Source organism: Nerophis ophidion, linkage group LG14 (genome assembly GCF_033978795.1).
Source record: "Nerophis ophidion isolate RoL-2023_Sa linkage group LG14, RoL_Noph_v1.0, whole genome shotgun sequence".
Lineage (NCBI taxonomy): Eukaryota > Metazoa > Chordata > Actinopteri > Syngnathiformes > Syngnathidae > Nerophis > Nerophis ophidion.
Genome location: NC_084624.1, coordinates 28048167 through 28058483, shown reverse-complemented (window position 1 = coordinate 28058483; position 10317 = coordinate 28048167).

The following is a 10317-nucleotide window of genomic DNA, read 5'->3' as shown; positions in this document are numbered from 1 at the left end:
TTTTTTCATTCATTTGTTTTGTTGCCATGGTTGCAAATTACGTTCACCTGTCTCTGATTAGTGTTCGGACGCTCACATGCTACCCGATCACTAATCAGAGGCATTATTTAAGCCTGCCATTGCCTGTCAGTCAGGCTGGCGTCATTGTGTTCTTTTCATACTTTGTCCATGCCAGTTTTTTCATGCCAAAGTCCATGCTACTCATGTCAAGCCATAGTAAGTATTGTTCGATTTATGTTCATAGTCTGTTTATCTGTTAGTTTTGTTCCTTAGCCAAGTTGTGCCTCCGCTGTGAGCACTTTTTGTTTGTGCCTTTTTTTAGTTAAAATTAAATCATGTTTTTACCTAAACGCCAGTAGTCCGTCTGCCTTTTCTGGGAGAAGGACCCCGTAGCAAGTTGCGACCCCCCCAACGTGACACTTGTCACCTAGACTTAGGATTTTAAAGCAAGTTATCCATCAAATAACCAAATGGGGCAAAAAAGTATTTAGTCAGCCACCAATTGTGCAAGTTCTCCCACTTAAAATGATGACAGAGGTCTGTAATTTTCATCATAGGTACACTTCAACTGTGAGAGACAGAATGTGAAAAAAAAATCCAGGAATTCACTTTGTAGGAATTTAAAAAAATGTATTTGTAAATTATGGTGGGAAATAAGTATCAAAGCTGTCACTTATGGAAGGAGGTTTTGGCTCAAAATCTCCCGATACATGGCCCCATTCATTCTTTTCTTAACACGGATCAATCGTCCTGTCCCCTTAGCAGAAAAACAGCCACAGAGCATGATGTTTCCACCCCCATGCTTCACAGTAGGTGTGGTGTTCTTGGGATGCAACTCAGTATTCTTCTTCCTCCAAACACGACGAGTTGAGTTTATACCAAAATGGATACATGGATGATACAGCAGAGGTTTGGGAGAATGTCATGTGGTCAGATGAAACCAAAATAGAACTTTTTGGTATAAACTCAACTCGTCATGCTTCACCTACTGTGAAGCATGGGGGTGGAAACATCATGCTTTGGGGCATCTGATCCGTGTTAAGGAGAGAATGAATGGGGCCATGTATCATGAGATTTTGAGCCAAAACCTCCTTCCATCAGTGAGAGCTTTGAATGGTTGACCAAATACTTATTTTCCACCATAATTTACAAATAATTTCTTTAAAATTCCTACAATGTGAATTCCTGGATTTTTCTTTTCACATTCTGTCTCTCACAGTTGAAGTGTACCTATGATGAAAATTACAGACCTTTGTCATCGTTTTAAGTGGGAGAACTTGCACAATCGGTGGCTGACTAAATACTTTTTTGCCCCACTGTACTTTCATATTCTTACCCTCTAAGGGCAGCCTGACTGCGATGAGGCTCTCAAAGTAAACAAGTTCGACACCCTTGACCTAGTAGCTTAACTGAAACACTGAATGTTAGACATTGTTTTCTGACTATTGTCTTACACAAAGGCAGTATGTTTGTATTTAGATTGTGCAGGCGTACCTAATGTTGTGTGTCCGCTATTGTTTGCATGCTTTTCCACAAAAAAAACCCTACATTTTTTTGTGCCCCGTTGCCTTTGTACCTTAGACTAAAATCCAACTGGCTGAAAATCAAATCCAGCATGTGGCAATTTCACCGAATGTGTAGGCCACAAAAATGTAAGTGAACAACAGCATGTTGGTGTGCATTAGAGGAAAAAAACTAAATTAATACTTTGTTTTGCCTGCAGCAAAGAGTATTTTTCTCCTTTTTTTTATAATCCTACCAATCTGTGAATCAGCTTTTGTCTGGAAAACAGGACAATACACATCTGAATCTATAACATGTGACTGTGCTGTCTTGTACAAAATGTGTCGTTTGAACACCTTATGTGCACTGTATGTCAAGGTTTTAGCCACATTTTTGCCTGGCCTCCATAGTGGTGTACAGTCCATCCAGAACGTAACCACAGCCCTTCACTTTTTCCGCAATTTGTTTTGTTACAGCCCTACTCCGAAATGGAATGAATTCATTTATGTCCTCAAAATTCTACACACAATACCCCATAATGACAAAGTGAAAATGTTTTGTTTTTTTGCAAATGTATTTAAAAACAGATGTACAAAATCCAAAAGCAGTGAAGTTGGCACTTGTATAATTCATAAATAAAAACAGAATACAATAATTTGCAAATCCTTTTCAACTTATATTCAATTGAATAGACTGCAAAGACAAGATATTTAATGTTCAAACTGAGAAACTATTATTTTTTTTGCAAATAATCATTAAGTCAGAATTTAATGGCAGCAACACATTGCAAAAAAGTTGGCACAGGGGCATTTTTACCACTGTGTTACGTGGCCTTTCCTTTTAACAACACTCAGTAAACGTTTGGGAATTGAGGAGACCAATTTATGAAGCTTTTCAGGTGGAATTCTTTCCCATTCTGACTTGATGTACAGTTTAAGTTGTTTAACAACCCAGGATCTTTGTTGTGGTATTTAAGGCTTCATATTGTGCCACACATTTTCAATGGGAGACAGGTCTGTACTGCAGGCAGGCCAGTCTAGTACCCGCACTCTTTTACTGAGAAGCCCCGCCGTTGTAACACGTGGTTTGGCATTGTCTTGCTGAAATAAGCAGGGGCGTCCAGGATAACGTTGCTTGGATGGCAACATATGTTGCCCCAAAACTTGTATGTACCTTTCAGCATTAATGGTGTTAAAATGTAATAATCACTTATTCTTCTGTTTGGATGCTTTACATTAGTTTTGGATGACACCACAAATTTGGGTAGTTACAGTATCATACATTGGTCATAATTTAAGTTCTCACGTGTCCAGGGACGTAGTTCCTAAGTTTATAAACATAGTACAAATTAAAAAAAAAAAACGAAAGAAGATTTTGTGATGCTAAAATATATCAATGTAATCATAGTAGTATCGACTAGATACGCTCCTGTACTTGGTATCATTACAGTGGATGTCAGGTGTAGATCCACCCATGGCATTTGTTTACATTGTGACGCCGGTGAACTATTGTATCCTCCTACAGTGTGTAGTGAAGCATGTAGCTATTCCTCGTCCTGCAGAGATGATACTTGTATGAAACCCTATTTATTTTTCACCATTTAGAAGTAGCTAAAACACTGCCAATTGCGGATGGACATTAAAACGTTAATTAGCTAGCCAAGTCTTAAAGTCACTCTTCGTGAGGGCGTTTCAGTGTTATAACTTCACCTTTATTGTCAATTTTTAGGCCATTTTTCCTATTCTGTCTATTTAACGTGTCTGCTTGTAAGTACTCTGTAATTGTGCGCTGCCGAACATGCTACTCTGCTTGTTTTTTTTAACCCAATGCGTCCCGTAGGTCAAAAATCTTGGGGACCCCTGCTCTAGTGCTTTTAGGAAATTTTTTTACAAAAAACTAAAATTTGGGAGCTGGTATGATGTCATTCCTGGGCCGGGTTTGGCCCCCAGGTCTCCAGTTGAATAACCCTGCACTTGGGGCTGCACTAAGTCCTACCCACACCACCGGGCATTGCAGTTCTGGTTTCCACCAATAAAGTGTGCTTAAATATCACAAACAATAGTGAAAACATGTAAGAGGATACAGCTGCGCCCTGCGATGAGGTGGCGACTTGTCCAGGGTGTACCCCGCCTTTCGCCTGATTGTAGCTGAGATAGGCGCCAGCGCCCCCCGCGACCCCAAAAGGGAATAAGCGGTAGAAAATGGATGGATGGATGGATGGATACAGCTGCAAGGTGACAGTGATAGCAATCATCCCCAAAATCTAATCACTTGGTTTTCTTACCTTTATAAAAATCCGCCCTTAGCTTTAACTTTGTCTGTTAGTTAGTTTTGCAGTCTAACTAACCGACAAACTAACGCAAAAAAATACATAACCAAGAACTGCAATACTCATTTCCACCACTGGAGTTTGAACATGTAGCTGCACTTATTATAGAGACCAGTCATTAGCTACTTTTTACACTTATATTTCAGTTGTAATATTCAGAAGTTAGCTTCTTTTTACACTTATATGCGCATTTTATTGTCGAGAATTATGGTTAGCTACTTTTTACACGTGTAAATCAGTTGTTTTATACAATAGTTAGCTTCTTTTTACACTTAAATGCAAGTTTTATTATGGAAAATGATGGTTTGCTACTTTTTAAATTTGTATGTCAGTTGAATTGCATAGTAGTTAGCTTCTTTTTACACTTCTATAGCAGTTGTATTATACAGTACAGTGGTTAGCTTCTTTTTACAATTGTATGACAGTTTTGTTATACAGAGTTTAGCTTTTTTTTAACACTTCTATAACAATTTCATTATACAGTACAGTGATAAGTTTCTTTTTACACTCATATGCAAGTTTTATTATAGAGAAAAATGGTTAGCTTCTTTTTACACTTGTATATCAGTTGTAATATACAGTAGTTAGCTTCTTTTTACACTTATATGTAAGTTTTATTTTTAATTATTAAAACAATGGTTAGCTACTTTTTTAACTCAATGCGGCCCTCGGGTCAAAAAGTTTGGGGACCCGTGCTCTAGTGCTTATTGGATTTTGTTACAAAAAGCTGAAATTCGAAAGGCCGGTACGGTGTCATTCCTGGGCCGGATTTGGCCCCCGGGTCCTCCAGTTGAATAACCCTGCACTTGTACCCTGCAGTTCTGGTTTCCACCAATGAAGTGTGCTTAAATATCACAAAAAATATAAAACCTACTCAGTGGCCTAGAGCAGTGGTTCTCAACCTTTTTTCAGTGATGTACCCCCTGTGAACATTTTTTTAATTCAAGTACCCCCTAATCAGAACAAAGCATTTTTGGTTGAAAAAAAAGAGATAAAGAAGTACAATACAGCACAATGTCATCAGTTTCTGATTTATTAAATTGTACAACAGTGCAAAATATTGCTCATTTGTAGTGGTCTTTCTTGAACTATTTGGAGAAAAAAATATAAAAATAACTAAAAACTTGTTGAAAAATAAACAAGAGATTCAATTATAAATAAAGATTTCTACACATAGAAGTAATCATCAATTTAAAGTGCCCTCTTTGGGGATTGTAATAGAGATCCATCTGGATTCATCAACTTCATTCTAAACATTTCTTCACGAAGAAATTAATCTTCAACATCAATATTTATGGAACATGTCCACAAAAAATCTAGCTGTCAACACTGAATATTGCATTGTTCCATTTCTTTTCACAGTTTATGAACTTACGTTCATATTTTGTTGAAGTATTATTCAATAAATATATTTATAAAGGATTTTTGAATTGTTGCTATTTTTAGAATATTTTAAAGAAATCTCACGTACCCCTTGGCATACCTTCAAGTACCCCCAGGGGTACATGGATCCCCATTTGAGAACCACTGGCCTAGTGGTTAGAGTGTCGGCCCTGAGATCGGTAGGTTGTGAGTTCAAACCCCGGCTGAGTCATACCAGACTATAAAAAAATGGGACCCATTGCCTCCCTGCTTGGCACTCAGCATTAAGGGTTGGAATTGGGGGTTACATCACCATAAATGATTCCCGGGCGCGTCACCGCTGCTGCCCACAGCTCCCCTCACCTCCCAGGGGGTGATCAAGGGTGATGGGTCAAATGCAGAGGACAAATTTCACCACACCTAGTGTGTGTGTGACAATCATTGGTACTTTAACTTTAAAATACAGTGGGGCAAAAAAGTATTTAGTCAGCCACCGATTGTGCAAGTTCTCCCACTTAAAATGATGACAGAGGTCTGTAATTTTCATCATGGGTACACTTCAACTGTGAGAGACAGAATGTGGGGAAAAAAACAGCCCCAAAGCATGATGTTTCCACCCCCATGCTTCACAGTAGGTGTGGTGTTCTTGGGATGCAACTCAGTATTCTTCTTCCTCCAAACACGACAAGTTGAGTTTATACCAAAAAGTTCTATTTTGGTTTCATCTGACCACATGACATTCTCCCAATCCTCTGCTGTATCATCCATGTATCAATTTTGGTATAAACTCAACTCGTCATGTTTGGAGGAAGAAGAATACTGAGTTGCATCCCAAGAACACCACACCTACTGTGAAGCATGGGGGTGGAAACATCATGCTTTGGGGCTGTTTTTCTGCTCAGGGGACAGGACGATTGATCCGTGTTAAGGAAAGAATGAATGGGGCCATGTATCGTGAGATTTTGAGCCAAAACCTCCTTCCATCAGTGAGAGCTTTGAATGGTTGACCAAATACTTATTTTCCACCATAATTTACAAATAAATTCTTTAAAATTCCTACAATGTGAATTCCTGGATTTTCACATTCTGTCTCTCACAGTTGAAGTGTACCTATGATGAAAATTACAGACCTCTGTCATCATTTTTAGTGGGAGAACTTGCATAGTCGTTGGCTGACTAAATACTTTTTTGCCCCAGTGTATGTAACAGGATACAGCTGCAAGGTGACAGTGATCGCAATCATCCCCCAAATCTAATCAGTTATTTTTTTATTATTTAAATCCACCCTTAGCTTTAACGTTGTGTGTTAGTTAGTTTTGCAGTCTAACTAACCGACAAACTAACAGAAAAAAATGACATAACCTAGAACTGCAGTACTCATTTCCACCACCGGAGTGTGAACATGTAGCCGCAGTACTTCTACCCGCCACCAGAGGGGAGCTGGGTGTATCCCCTCCCTTCCTCTAAATAGGTCAAGTCTGGCTGAGCCCCCAGGCCGTCAGTCACGCCCGGAGCAAAGAGAACGTGGGCACAGCAAATGGTTCCAGAACAAATAACAACCTTGCAAACGTTCCTGCCTGGAAGGGAGGGGGGAGGGAGGGCGAGTGTCGCCTGGAGGCCATCATGCTGATTGGAAACAGTTGAGAGGAGGAAGACGTGCAGGCGGGGCCATTGTGTCGTTATTGCGCAAACCTTCCCCACTTGATGAGGACACGTTGGGTGATGTTGGACGTTTTCATGTGCGTCATCCCAACTCGCCCTCGCCCTCCATGTTGGCGGCTTTTCGCAAATAAACAACTCGCAAGTCAGCTCATTACTCAAGAGAAACATATGTGTGTGTTTTCGTGCGAGTGCGGGGCCCCGCCCCCTCCCCCTCCTCCTGCCCTAGGGCCTTTTCCTTCTCTTCAGCTGGAAGGTGAGGAGGGTGGGTGATAATTGAACACTCCCTGGCACTTTAACAAATGTATTGAAAGCAGGGAATCGAAAAACCCGTTAATGAGATTTACCTCCGCGGGCGGCGCCCCGGGTTATCTTTCTCATAATTTTCCTAATCTAATAGTTTATTTTCCCACGTGCGGCACTTTGGAAGGCTTTGAAAAGGAGAGAACTTTTGCGTGTTCCGAAAATAAAAGTCGTCGACGTGCGCAAACCGTGGATTTGGGAATAGAGCATGACAATGTCTGCTTTCGCTTCTTTTCACACTTGTTGTATTTCCTTTCTTTTGCACCCAACAGTTCATACAGGGGTAGGGAACCTATGGCTCTAGAGCCAGATGTGGCTCTTTTGATGACTGCATCTGGCTCTCGGATAAATCTGAGCTGACACTACTTAACACAATAAGTAATGAATAATTGCACTTGTAATCACAGTGTTAAAAATAACGGTAAAAATATAAAAATGCTCAGGCATTTGAATCCATCCATCCTTTTTTCTACCGCACCTGTTCAAGAAGTTGCCTTAACGGTCAGAAATAATGTATTTATTATTGGTTAGTGTAGGGCTAGCCCTCTTGAGGGTTCTTCAAGAAGGCCCAGGTGGGCCGTTTACACACCTGTCGCTGATTTCGAGGCCGGTCCTGGCAACACCCCGCTTTGCTGCAGACCCGCAGGCCACGCCCCCTCCTAAATTAGCTTCAGAATAACAACGTTATTACAAAGAATAAGAGACCTATTATACTCTAGAAATGTTGGTCTTAATTAAAAATGCAAATTTTTAGTTGTGTTCAGTGTTAAAAATATATTATATGGCTCTTACGTAAATACATTTTAAAATATTTGGCTTCTTGGTTCTCTCAGCCAAAAAGGTTCCCGACCCCTGGTTTAGAATGTTAAAAAGCTGTCGGCCATTAGCAAGCCTCCTTTTCTATGCATCATCAAGTTTAGCTTTAGATGGTAGTTAGCTTCTTTTTACACTTGTATGACAGTTTTTTTTGTACAGCTGTTGGCTTATTTTGACACACATATATGTAAGTTGTATTAGACAATACACTAGTTAGCTTCTTTTTACACTTGTACGACAGTTTTGTTATACAGCTGTTAGCTTCTTTTTATACTTCTATAACAATTGTATTATACAGTAGAGTTGTTGGCATCTTTAGAATAGAATAGAATAGAATGGACTTTATTGTCATTATATTTGCATATAACGAGATTAAAGACTCCAACTTAAGGTGCGGTAGTGGGAACAAATATGGGGTGAAATAAACACAAGAGGTAATAAAGGAAAAAACTAACAATTGAAATAAACAGACTACTATCCAATAAAAATAATAAGCAATCCTGTACAATATACAAAACACTGTAGAAATACAAAGTACTGTACAATATACAGAACAAGACAAGAGTACTGAAGTAATAAATAACAATCAGTGTCGGACATATTGCACTCGAAGGGTAGTGTTGCACAGTAGGGCAGTTGTCCCCAACCACCGGGCCGCGGCTAATTTGGTACCGGGCCGCAGAATGATTTTTTATTATTTTTTTTTTATTACTATTTTTTTTATTAAATCAACATAAAAAACACAAGATACACTTACAATTAGTGCACCAACCCAAAAAACCTCACTTTTTCATGACCAAGAAAAATTTTTTTTGCCACGGGACAAGTTATCATGCGTTGACAGATCCGCAGCTACAGAAAGGTTGGGGACCGCTGCAGTAGGGTATTAACTTTACACTTATGTGCAAGTTCTATTGTCGAGAACGATGTTAAGCTACTTTTTACACTTGTATAGCAGTTGTCTTATACAATAGTTAGCTTCTTTTTACACTGAATTGCAAGTTTTATTACAGAGAACATTGGTTAACTAACTTTTACACTTGTATATCAGTTGTAATATACAGTAGTTAGCTTCTTTTTACACTTATATGCATGTTTTATTATAGAGACCAATCGTTAGCTACTTTTTACACTTGTATATAAGTTGTAATATACATTAGTTAGCTTGTTTTTCAACTTAAATGCACGTTTTATTGTAAAGAACAATGGTTAGCTACTTTTTACACTTGTATATCAGTTGTATTATACATTAGTTGGCTTACTTTTACACTTATGTGCAAGTTTTACTATACATTGCAGTGGGTAGCTACTTTTTACACTTGTATAGCAGTCACAAATGGTTAAAAAGTCAGCGACCATCAGCAAGTCTTTTTTTTCTACACCTCCTTGAAAATAGTTGTTGTTTTTTTTTTTTAGCTTTATCTGGGCAAAATAATGGATCAGCTACTTTTTACACTTCTATATAAGTTGTATTATACAGTACAGTAGTTAGCTTCTTTTTACACTTATATGGAAGTTTTATTGTCAATACCAATGGTTAGCTACTTTTTACGCTTGTATATTAGTTTTATACAATTATTAGCTTCTTTTTACACTTAAATGCACATTTTATTATAGAGGACAATGGTTAACTACTTTTTACACCTGTATATCAGTTGTAATATACAGTAGTTAGCTTCTTTTTACACTTAAATGTATGTTTTATTGTCAAGAACAATGGTTAGCTACTTTTTACACTTATATATAAGTTGTATATACAGTAGTTAGCTTATTTTTACACTTATATTCAAGTTTTATCATAGAGAACAATGGTTAGCTTCTTTTTACACTTATATATCAGTGTTATTATACAGTAGTTAGCTTCTTTTTACACTTCTATAACAATTGTATTATACAGTACAGTGGTTAACTTCTTTTTACACTTATATGCAAGTTTTATTATGGTTGTCGATGGTTAGCTACTTTTTACACTTGTATATCAGTTGTTTTATACAATAATTAGCTTCTTTTAACACTTAAATGCACATTTTATTTTAGAGGACAATGGTTAACTACTTTTTACACTTATATATAAGTTGTATAAATAGTAGTTAGCTTATTTTTACACTTATATTCAAGTTTTATTGTAAAGAACAATGGTTAGCTTCTTTTTACACTTGTATATCAGTGTTATTATACAGTAGTTAGCTTCTTTTTACACTTCTATAACAATTATATTATACAGTACCGTGGTTAGCTTCTTTTTACACTTATATGCAAGTTTTATTATGGTTGTCGATGGTTAGCTACTTTTTAAATTTGTATATCAGTTGTTTTATAGAATAATTAGCTTCTTTTTACACTTA